Source organism: Rutidosis leptorrhynchoides, chromosome 2 (genome assembly GCF_046630445.1).
Source record: "Rutidosis leptorrhynchoides isolate AG116_Rl617_1_P2 chromosome 2, CSIRO_AGI_Rlap_v1, whole genome shotgun sequence".
Lineage (NCBI taxonomy): Eukaryota > Viridiplantae > Streptophyta > Magnoliopsida > Asterales > Asteraceae > Rutidosis > Rutidosis leptorrhynchoides.
This window is the reverse complement of record NC_092334.1, coordinates 438134873-438147592: the sequence shown is the minus strand read 5'-3', so window position 1 is coordinate 438147592 and position 12720 is coordinate 438134873.

The following is a 12720-nucleotide window of genomic DNA, read 5'->3' as shown; positions in this document are numbered from 1 at the left end:
AACATCACTAGCTTCAATTTGATGTGTAGGTTGTTTTATAAAACTTCATAAATATGATTAGTGATTTTGATATTGTTGGTTAGGGTTTGATAGAATTGAATGTGAACATTTAATGCATTGAAGCCATGAATTATTGTTAGTAAGTAGTTAGTTGTATTGTATGCTTGATTATCTACAAAACGGCGTGTTTTATGTATGCATTAAATTCCCGAATCATAAATGTGCACTTGTAAAATTTAAAGCATTAAATGTGTGCATTGATTGATCATTTGATTTGAAAAGTCAATTATTGCAAATAATTTTTTCGGTTGGTGAAATGTGTTTAGTTGGGTTCCTTATCAAATTAGCTTTCTAACGATATAAGGTGCGAGTTCTAAGTGTTAGCGGTTTGTAAAATATGCTTGAAAGAGTTTTGATTTGGGACTTGAACAATTGAGACTGACCAAGTACCAGCACACGACCAATGCCGCGGTGCGGCAATCCTGGGTCGCGGCGCGACCTAAGCCGTGCCCAGGTTCTGACCTCCTTGGTCAAAATAAGAAAAATGTTTGGCACGCTATGGACCTCCGATTCACATGAGACTTGTTCTAACATGCTTATATATGAATAAAAACCTCAGAAAAATAGTTCGGAACCCGACCCGAACGTGTTGACTTTTTCGTTGACTTTGACCGACCAAAGTTTGACTTTTTGTCAAACTTAACCAAATGATTATGCAACTTTCCTAGCTTGTTTCTATACTTGTATCTTGCATGAAACTTGACAAATTGTTTCACATGCTACATAATCGAGTCGTAACGAGCCATAGGACTAATTGAACATCTTTAACCTATCGTGTTTACCGATATTGATACGGCCTATTTGTTTAGGTCAAGACTAGCATTGTATTGAAGTACTTTTCATACGTGCACTCAAGGTGAGATCATAGTCCCATCTTTCAAAAAACTTTTATGCTTTAAACTATGAGATGAGAAACATATACGTATCATACTTTTACACTTGAACACAAGAACGAAAACGAACATTCCACGTACGGGTTTGAACAAAAAGCCTCAATTCAATTATCATTAGTTACACTTGCAGGGTGTAAACATGAACTTATATTATGTGATCACATGGGCTTGACGAGCCTCATTCGGACAGTTCGCTACCGTTAGCGGATGAAATATATTTTCGGGTCTAGTGTATGTTCTAACACTACGCAAAGGGTACAAAACAGTTAAGTTTGATAATTGGGTGCCCGCGAAACAAATAACAACTTTGGAATGCAAATGATTTTGATAATCATATTATATTAAATCTTGTGGTTCAAATGCAACGTTTACTAAAACACCTATGATTTCACCAACGTTTTTGTTGACTGTTTTCTATATGTTTTCTCAGGTCCTTGAACGCTACTTGATACATGCTTCCGCACTCTTTTTGATACTTGCTTGGATGTCGAGTATACATGCATAGTTGGAGCGTCTTTTGACTACTTTAAATTGTGTCGCATAGGTTTCATTCGTACGTTAAACATTGTAATGTAACTAGTCTTTTAAACTACTTTTGTAAACTTGAAACATCCTTTTACTTATGAAATGAATGCGACATATTTTGGTCAAACGTCATGTTAAAGACTTATGACCACGTAACGGGACCTAAGTAGTCGGCGCCGTCAAACATGATTTGGTCGGGTCGCTACAGATGGTATCAGAGCGTTGGTTGTAGGGATTTAGAGTTCATTGGTGTCAACCCTGAGTCATAGGGTACATTAGTGAGTCTAGACTACAACCGGCATATAGACTTGAAGTAGGAATTACTTGACTACTTGTGCATTTATACTCGAACGTTTCTACTCATATCTGCGCTTTGTTCATCTTAATCTCACGTTGTTTAATTTGATTGACACGCCACCTTGACTATATGAAACAATGTCGAATGCACATATGAATCAGGGTAATATAATTTCCGGGGTTATATTACGGTAACTCATATGAACGTTCCGACATTGTGGCATAAAGAATTTAAGGCGAGTCAAGGAAAATTTTTCCCTCTATCCTTATTCCATATCATGATTAGTATTATTGAAAATACTAATCAACGGTATTCTTGTGTTTTGAAGGAACAATGCCTCCTCGTCGTGTGCCACGTCATGAGACTCCCGAACAAGCTCTACAACGAATGATAGCCACCGCCGTAGAGGCGGCCATGGCCGATCACTCCACCAACAACAATAACAATAACAACAACAACAATCAAGGGGCCGGTAACTCAAGCGAAGGGTGCTCCTACAAAGCCTTCATGGGGTGCAAACCTCACACTTTTGATGGAACCGGTGGACCGGTTGTACTCACTCGATGGTTCGAACAAACGGAAGCCGTTTTTAGCATAAGCGGTTGTCGGGACCAAGATAAAGTCAAATATTCCACCCACACCTTTGCCGGTATCGCCCTCACGTGGTGGAACACGTATGTACAATCGGTGGGTACCGATGAAGCTCACGCCCTCTCTTGGGCCGATTTAAGGGAAATGATGATCGTCGAATTTTTTCCTCGTGAAGAAACCCGAAAGCTCGAACAAGAGTTAAGGACTTTAAAGGCGGTCGAAAACAATCTCAAGGCCTACAATCAACGATACGCCGAGCTATCCTTTATGTGTCCCAACCTCGTGAACCCCGAATCTCAAAGGGTTGAACTCTATATGGATGGTCTTCCAAAGAGCATCAAACAAGGAGTGATGTCATCCAAACCCGCTAACCTACAACAAGCCTTGAACATGGCCCGACAATTGATCGAAACAGTTGACGAAATCGTAGTTCCGGCACCTAAGGCCGAGGATAAATCGGGCGGCAACAAAAGAAAATGGGAAGCCCCCCAATCAAGCAACAACTACAACAACAACTTCACCAAAAAGCCTTTCACCTCCGACGCCAAGAAAAGTTATGGCGGAAATAAACCCTTTTGCAACAAATGCCACAAATACTACTATGGTGAATGTAGCAATCTATTTTGCCACAGGTGCCAAAGGGGTGGTCATGTGGCCAACGATTGTAGAAGTGCCGCCCCCGTCGCTCAAAAGGTGCCCAATGCACCAAAACCGGGTACTTGTTATGAATGTGGCCAAACGGGTCATTTTAGAAATGCATGTCCGAAGAAGAAAGTCAACACCAACACACGTGGACGAGCTTTCAACATCAACACCGAGGAAGCCCGAGATGACAATGAATTAGTCACGGGTACGTTTCTCCTCAACAACACTTATGTTACTTGCTTATTCGATTCGGGTGCCGATAAGAGTTTTGTATCCAAGACTTTGACTCATTCTTTTAACACTCCACCACTTCCAATAGATACCACTTATACCATTGAAGTGGCCAACAAAAAACTATTGAGTGCCGACACATATTACCGGGGGGTGTACGTTAAACATTTTGGGTAATGAGTTTGAAATTGACTTGATACCCATGGAACTAGGAAGCTTCGATGTAATAATCGGTATGAATTGGCTAGCCAAAACGAAATCTCACATCCTTTGTGATCTTAACGCAATCCGAATTCCTATCGAGAATGGTGAACCTTTGATCGTCTATGGTGATGTTATGCGAGGTTTATATAAAATAGCTTAAATTTTACTAGGAAATACTATTAAATACGATACAATTTTACACAAGATATTTATTTATTTATTGAATGGATATACTTAAACCTTGCTACAACACTTATAGGCAGTGTACCTAATCGTACAATAGTGTAGTTTTTAGTAAGTCCGGTTCGTTCCACAGGGAAAATCTTTTAATCAAAGCTTAACGCTATATTAGTTTTATTTTATAAAAATACAAATATATATATAAGTAATATTATTATTATAAAAGGGGGTTTTTACCGTTTAATGACCGGTTTGTCGATTTTAAAACTTTAGTCGCAGTTAAAACAAAATGTAAAATATTAAAAAAATAAAAGACTTAATTTAAAGCGTAAAGTAAATAACGATAATGAAATTGCGATAAATAAAAGTGCGATAAAATAAACTTGCGATAATTAAAAAGTACGATAATTAAAAGTGCAATTAAATATAATAACAATAAATAAAAGTGCTATAATTAGAAGTGCAATTAAATATAAAATAAAGGAAATTAAATATGAAATAAAAGAATTATGCTTATTTAAACTTCCATAATCATGATGTTTGACGTGTTGATTTTAGTTTTATGCCCATGGGTTAATTGTCATTTGTCCTGGATTATTTAATATGTCTGTCTGGTTTTCGTCCATAACAGTCCATCAGTCATAAATATATAAAGTGCGAGTATCCTCGTCAAATTATCCTTATACCCGAAGTTTAAATATTCCAACTAATTGGGGACTTAAACTGTAACAAGATTTTAATACTTTGTTTAATAATTACACAAGGATGTCGACTGAGTGTAACCCAAGGTTTTAATACTTTGTTATCAATTATGCCAAGTGTCCTTGTACATAATTTCACCCCCATTTTAATAATTCTAGTGGCTATTAATCCATTCCCGTGTCCAGTTAAATGAACGATTATTCGTACATATAAATACCCCGCCCATCGTGTCCGATCGAGTGTATATGGTTATTTATAGAGACGTCCAATTGTAAATCTTTATATTAACATTAGCAAATTATCATTTAGTTAAACAAATATAAAGCCCATTAATAGCCCATAGTCTAATTTTCACAAGTGTCGTTCTTTTGTCCAAACCCTAATTATGGTACAAAGACCAATTACCCAATTTTAATATTTTTAGCCAACATCATGATTACTTCGGATTAGATAAGCATACTAATAACTTAGCTACGAGACATTAAATTAAAAAGGTTGAACATAACTTACAATGATTAAAAATAGCGTAGCGTTACACGGACAGAATTTCGACTTACACCCTTACAACATTCGCTAACATACCCTTATTATTAGAAATTAAAATTAAAATTAAAATTAAAATATAAATATATATATATTACAACATCAAGTATTTTAATTTAAAGCGTAAAGTAAATAACGATAATGAAATTGCGATAAATAAAAGTGCGATAAAATAAACTTGCGATAAATATATAAATATTATTAGAAGGCATAAACTCATGCGATCGGGGTTAAATTCTTTCGGATTTTTTTAAATTTTTTTACTTTAAACACTTGGTTACCATTAGAAATACTAGTAAAGTAGTAGTTGTATTAGAATCTAGTGCTCTCTGATAATAAAGAACAGCCCTAGTCTTATATACTGACTACCCAATTCTAGTAAAAAATTTCAAAATTTTCAATTAAATGAACTCAAAATCATGTTTATACATATTTATGAACGATAAAACTAGGTGTTAACACCGAAATTATTGTTACCTCGGAAAGGACATAAATTGAGAAACAAACCAAAATGTTAAAATTCATTTAAAATGGAATAGAGGACAATAAAAAGGAAAATAAAAGCCAAGTGTGGGAAATTTTCACCGAGTTATTCAAAATACATATCACATATTTTTGTACAAATAATTGAAAATACTTTTGTTTTGGACGATAATTAACTGTTTTACCCGATGAAAGAAAAGAAGAGATGGATCTACACGATGAATCAATTCCATCGTTAAAAGGAAGTAAAGTCTTTCGAAAAAGAAACGCGCTTCTTGATTTAGGTCATGAAGTTGTCGTCCAGACCAGCTGTAGGTTGATGAAAAATCTAGAAAAGTCATCTCTAAAATCAGCAGGAAATCCACGGACCTCAGCATAAAACAGGGTCGCCAAGTGGTCAGATTTATCCTATCCATGAGAAGGATTTATCTCGTACAATGGGGGGAACCGTGCAAATTAGCTTGATAAGACTAATAAATCAAATCCCCAGAAAGGATAATCTCCTTAAAAGATTAAAAATCAACTTTTAAGCCTAATATTACTCAATCCTAGAGATTGACCTTAAAGATTGAGAAATTCAAACTCATGGAATTCAATGATATCTAAACTCGAGCTTGAACGAGAAAATATTTTGATCAAATTATAAACCGATTTGTTTTTTGAAAACCCATTTTCAATGCGTTCATTACCATTGAACGTAAAATCCTAGGAATTCACCTGGAATTCATTAGGTCATCTGAACCAAATTGGGTGTCAACCGTAAGAACGGTGGTTGCATAGTATGGTCGAAGACAGGACCTTGTGCCAGACCCAAAAATCATAAGGGTGAGCTTTACTATTGCTCCTACAAAGGATAGCAATTGCGTCCGACACGTTATAGACCATAATTAAAAGCATGTCAGGGGACATTACCTTAACAGTTGCTTGTTCAACGCTTTCCTTTATAACCGGACGGTAGTTTACCGAAAGGTAATATACGGAGCAAGTATACTGGATGTGTTGCTTTCCTAATACAAGGTTAGCAAGTGGGTGACACAAAACCACAAGTTTTGAGCTAAAATTTTCAAATCTGAAACCCACCAAGCCCACAAAAATATTTTGCAAACGCCGGTGAAGGGTTATTCCGGAAAACTTATCTAGGGTAAAAACTAGATTGAATTTTCAAAAAGATCAAATGTTTTCATAAAGATCCAATTTCCTTAATGGATCTAAATTTTATAGTCATGTGGGACTGTAAACCACATCGTTACTACCATTGTTTATACCGCCGTATTGAAATCACTGATGTACAAAGTGTGAAGAATAAAGAAGTGATTCTAGTATTTCAAGACTATATTGCTTGAGGACAAGCAACGCTCAAGTGTGGGAATATTTGATAATGCTAAAAATGAACATATATTTCATAGCATTATCCCTCAAGAAAGAAAAGCTTTTAGTTGCAATTGTTCTATTTAAAAGTGATATTCGTTTAAATAATAAAAGGTGAAGACAAAAGACATATTCGACGAATTAAAGACGCAAACGACCAAAAAGCTCAAAAGAACAAAATACAATCAAAGAGGTTCCAATTATTGATAAGAAACGTCTCGAAATTACAAGAGTACAAGATTTAAAACGCAAAGTACAAGATATTAAATTGTACGCAAGGACGTTCGAAAATCCGGAACCGGGACCAGAGTCAACTCTCAACGCTCGACGCAACGGGCTAAAAATTACAAGTCAACTATGCACATGAATATAATATAATATATAATTAATTCTTAAAATTAATATATATATTATATTATATTATAAAACCGTCGGCAGAAGAAAACAACCAAATGTGAGCCTCCCCAGCTGGCCATGCGATCGCATGACCTTGAAGAGCAAAGCTCATGCGATCGCATGAGCTCCTTTTTCAGTTCACATGCCTATAAATTCGCAGTTTGGTAAACGTAATATATCATATATCCATCCTCTCTAAATATATACGTAATATATATATATATATATATATATATATATATATATATATATATATATATATATATATATATATATATATATATATATATATATATATATATATATATATATATATATATATATATATATTTATATTTTAATTTTAATTTCTAATAATAAGGGTATGTTAGCGAATGTTGTAAGGGTGTAAGTCAAAATTCTGTCCGTGTAACGCTACGCTATTTTTAATCATTGTAAGTTATGTTCAACCTTTTTACATTAATGTCTCGTAGCTAAGTTATTATTATGCTTATTTAATCTGAAGTAATCATGATGTTAGGCTAATTATTAAAATTGGGTAATTGGGCTTTGTACCATAATTGGGGTTTGGACAAAAGAACGACACTTGTGAAAATTAGACTATGGGCTATTAATGGGCTTTATATTTGTTTAACTAAATGATAGTTTGTTAATGTTAATATAAAGATTTACAATTGGGCGTCCCTATAAATAACCATTTACACTCGATCGGACACGATGGGCGGGGTATTTATATGTACGAATAATCGTTCATTTAACCGGACACGGGAATGGATTAATAGCCACTAGAATTATTAAAACAGGGGTGAAATTATGTACAAGGACACTTGGCATAATTGATAACAAAGTATTAAAATCTTGGGTTACACTCAGTCGACATCCTGGTGTAATTATTAAACAAAGTATTAAAATCTTGTCACAGTTTAAGTCCCCAATTAGTTGGAATATTTAAACTTCGGGTATAAGGATAATTTGACGAGGATACTCGCACTTTATATTTATGACTGATGGACTGTTATGGACAAAAACCAGACGGACATATTAAATAATCCAGGACAAAGGACAATTAACCCATAGGCATAAAACTAAAATCAACACGTCAAACATCATGATTACGGAAGTTTAAATAAGCATAATTCTTTTCATATTTAATTTCCTTTATTTTATATTTAATTGCACTTCTAATTATAGCACTTTTATTTATTGTTATTGTATTTAATTGCACTTTTAATTATCGTACTTTTTAATTATCGCAAGTTTATTTTATCGTACTTTTATTTATCGCAATTTCATTATCGTTATTTACTTTACGCTTTAAATTAAGTCTTTTATTTATTTAATATTTTACATTTTGTTTTAACTGCGACTAAAGTTTTAAAATCGACAAACCGGTCAGTAAACGGTAAAAACCCCCCTTTATAATAATAATAATATTACTTATATATATATTTGTATTTTTATAAAATAAAACTAATATAGCGTTAAGCTTTGATTAAAAGATTTTCCCTGTGGAACGAACCGGACTTACTAAAAACTACACTACTGTACGATTAGGTACACTGCCTATAAGTGTTGTAGCAAGGTTTAAGTATATCCATTCAATAAATAAATAAATATCTTGTGTAAAATTGTATCGTATTTAATAGTATTTCCTAGTAAAATTTAAGCTATTTTAGATACACCTCGCATAACATCAAGTATATTTTATCGCACTTTTATTTATCGCAATTTCATTATCGTTATTTACTTTACCCCGGCAGCGGCGCCAAAAATACTTGATTGTTAAAGCTAAGGGGTATAAAATACTATTAAATTTTAGCAGGAAATACTATTAAATACGATACAATTTTACTCAAGATATTTATTTATTTATTGAATGGATATACTTAAACCTTGCTACAACACTTATAGGCAGTGTACCTAATCGTACAGTAGTGTAGTTTTAGTAAGTCCGGTTCGTTCCACAGGGAAAATCTTTTAATCAAAGCTTAACGCTATATTAGTTTTATTTTATAAAAATACAAATATATATAAGTAATATTATTATTATAAAGGGGGGTTTTTACCGTTTAATGACCGGTTTGTCGATTTTAAAACTTTAGTCGCAGTTAAAACAAAATGTAAAATATTAAATAAATAAAAGACTTAATTTAAAGCGTAAAGTAAATAACGATAATGAAATTGCGATAAATAAAAGTGCGATAAAATAAACTTGCGATAATTAAAAAGTACGATAATTAAAAGTGCAATTAAATACAATAAAAATAAATAAAAGTGCTATAATTAGAAGTGCAATTAAATATAAAATAAAGGAAATTAAATATGAAATAAAAGAATTATGCTTATTTAAACTTCCGTAATCATGATGTTTGACGTGTTGATTTTAGTTTTATGCCCATGGGTTAATTGTCCTTTGTCCTGGATTATTTAATATGTCTGTCTGGTTTTTGTCCATAACAGTCCATCAGTCATAAATATAAAGTGCGAATATCCTCGTCAAATTATCCTTATACTCGAAGTTTAAATATTCCAACTAATAGGGGACTTAAACTGTAACAAGATTTTAATACTTTGTTTAATAATTACACCAGGATGTCGACTGAGTGTAACCCAAGGTTGTAATACTTTGTTATCAATTATGTCAAGTGTCCTTGTATATAATTTCACCCCTGTTTTAATAATTCTAGTGGCTATTAATCCATTCCCGTGTCCGGTTAAATGAACAATTATTCGTACATATAAATACCCCGCCCATCGTGTCCGATCGAGTGTAAAAGGTTATTTATAGGGACGCCCAATTGTAAATCTTTATATTAACATTAACAAACTATCATTTAGTTAAACAAATATAAAGCCCATTAATAGCCCATAGTCTAATTTTCACAAGTGTCGTTCTTTTGTCCAAACTCTAATTATGGTACAAAGCTCAATTACCCAATTTTAATATTTTTAGCCCGACATCATGATTACTTCGGATTAAATAAGCATAATAATAACTTAGCTACGAGACATTAAATTAAAAAGGTTGAACATAACTTACAATGATTAAAAATAGTGTAGCGTTACACGGACAGAATTTCGACTTACACCCTTACAACATTCGCTAACATACCCTTATTATTAGAAATTAAAATTAAAATTAAAATTAAAATATAAATATATATATATATTACGCTAACATACCCTTATTATTAGAATTAAAATTAAAATTAAAATATAAATATAAATATATACTACGTATTCCCACACTTGAGCGTTGCTTGTCCTTGATGTTTCGCGAGGTGTATATAAAATACTATTAATTTTAGCAGGAAAATACTATTAAATACGATACAATTTTACACAAGATATTTATTTATTTAGAGAATGGATATACTTAAACCTTGCTACAACACTTATAGGCAGTGTACCTAATCGTACAGTAGTGTAGTTTTTAGTAAGTCCGGTTCGTTCCACAGTGAATCTTTTTAAACAAAGCTTAACGCTATATTAGTTTACTTTTATAAAAATACAAATATATATATATATAAGTAATATTATTATTATAAAGGGGGGGTTTTTACCGTTTAATGACCGGTTTGTCGATTTTAAAACTTTAGTCGCAGTTAAAACCAAATGTAAAATAATAAATAAAAGACTTAATTTAAAGCGTAAAGTAAATAATGATAATGAAATTGCGAATAATAAAAGTGCGATAAAATAAACTTGCGATAATTAAAAAGTACGATAATTAAAAGTGCAATTAAATACAATAACAATAAAAATGCGATAATTAGAAGTGCAATTAAATATAAAATAAAGGAAATTAAATATGAAATAAAAGAATTATGTTTATTTAAACTTCCGTAATCATGATGTTTGACGTGTTGATTTTAGTTTTATGCCCATGGGTTAATTGTCCTTTGTCCTGGATTATTTAATATGTCCGTCTGGTTTTTGTCCATAACAGTCCATCAGTCATAAATATAAAGTGCGAGTGTCCTCGTCAAATTATCCTTATACCCGAAGTTAAATATTCCAACTAATTAGGGACTTAAACTGTAACAAGATTTTAATACCTTGTTTAATAATTACACCAGGATGTCGACTGAGTGTAACCCAAGGTTTTAATATTTTGTTATCAATTATACCAAGTGTCCTTGTACATAATTTCACCCCTGTTTTAATTATTCTAGTGGCTATTAATCCATTCCCGTGTCCGGTTAAATGAACGATTATTCGTACATATAAATACCCCGCCCATCGTGTCCGATCGAGTGTATATGGTAACTTATAGGGACGCCCAATTGTAAATCTTTATATTAACATTAACAAACTATCATTTAGTTAAACAAATATAAAGCCCATTAATAGCCCATAGTCTAAATTCCACAAGTGTCGTTCTTTTGTCCAAACCCCAATTATGGTACAAAGCCCAATTACCCAATTTTAGTAATTAGCCCAACATCATGATTACTTCGTTTTAAATAAGCATAATAATAACTTAGCTACGAGACATTAAATTAAAAAGGTTGAACATAACTTACAATGATTAAAAATAACGTAGTGTTACACGGACAGAATTTCGACTTACACCCTTACAACATTCGCTAACATACCCTTATTATTAGAATTATAATTAAAATCAAAATTAAAATATAAATTATAAATATAAATATATCGTATGAATGGAGAAAAGAGAAAGATAGATTAAAATGATCAGAATTCGGTTGCTTTTATAGGGACTTTCAAAACTTGGGGCTCCACGACTCGCGGCATTTTTGGCCTTCAAACTCAGCGAGTCACGGAGATTGAAAATACAGCTCACCAGCTTTTGGAGTCTTTCTTGCCGACGATTTATTTATAAATATAATATATATATAATTAATATAATTAATTATATATTATATTATATTTATATACATAGTTAACTTGTAATTTTTAGTCCGTTGCGTCGAGCGTTGAGAGTTGACTCATGTCCCGGTTCCGGATTTTCGAACGTCCTTGCGTACAATTTAATATCTTGTACTTTGCGTTTTGAATCTTGTACTCTTGTAATTTCGAGACGTTTCTTGTCAATAATTGGAACCTTTTTTATTGTCTTTTGTACTTTTGAGCTTTTTGGTCGTTTGCGTCTTCAATTGGCCGAATCTGTCTTTTGTCTTCACCTTTTATTATTTAAACGAATATCACTTGTAAATAGAACAATTGCAACTAAAAGCTTATCTTTCTTGAGGAATAATGCTATGAAATATATGTTCGTTTTTAGCATTATCAAATATTCCCACACTTAAGCGTTGCTTGTCCTCAAGCAATATCGTCTTGAAATACTAGAATCACTTCTTTATTCTTCACACTTTGTACATCAGTGATTTCTATACGGTGGTATAAACAATGGTAGTAACGATATGGTTTACAGTCCCACATGACTATAAAAATTTAGATCCATTAAGGAAATTGGATCTTTATGAAAACATTTGATCTTTTGAAAATTAAATCTAGTTTTTACCCTAGATAAGTTTTCCGGAATAACCCTTTACCGGTGTTTGCAAAATATTTTTATGGGTTTGGTGGGTTTCAGATTTGAAAATTTTAGCTCAAAACTTGCGGTTTTGTGTCACC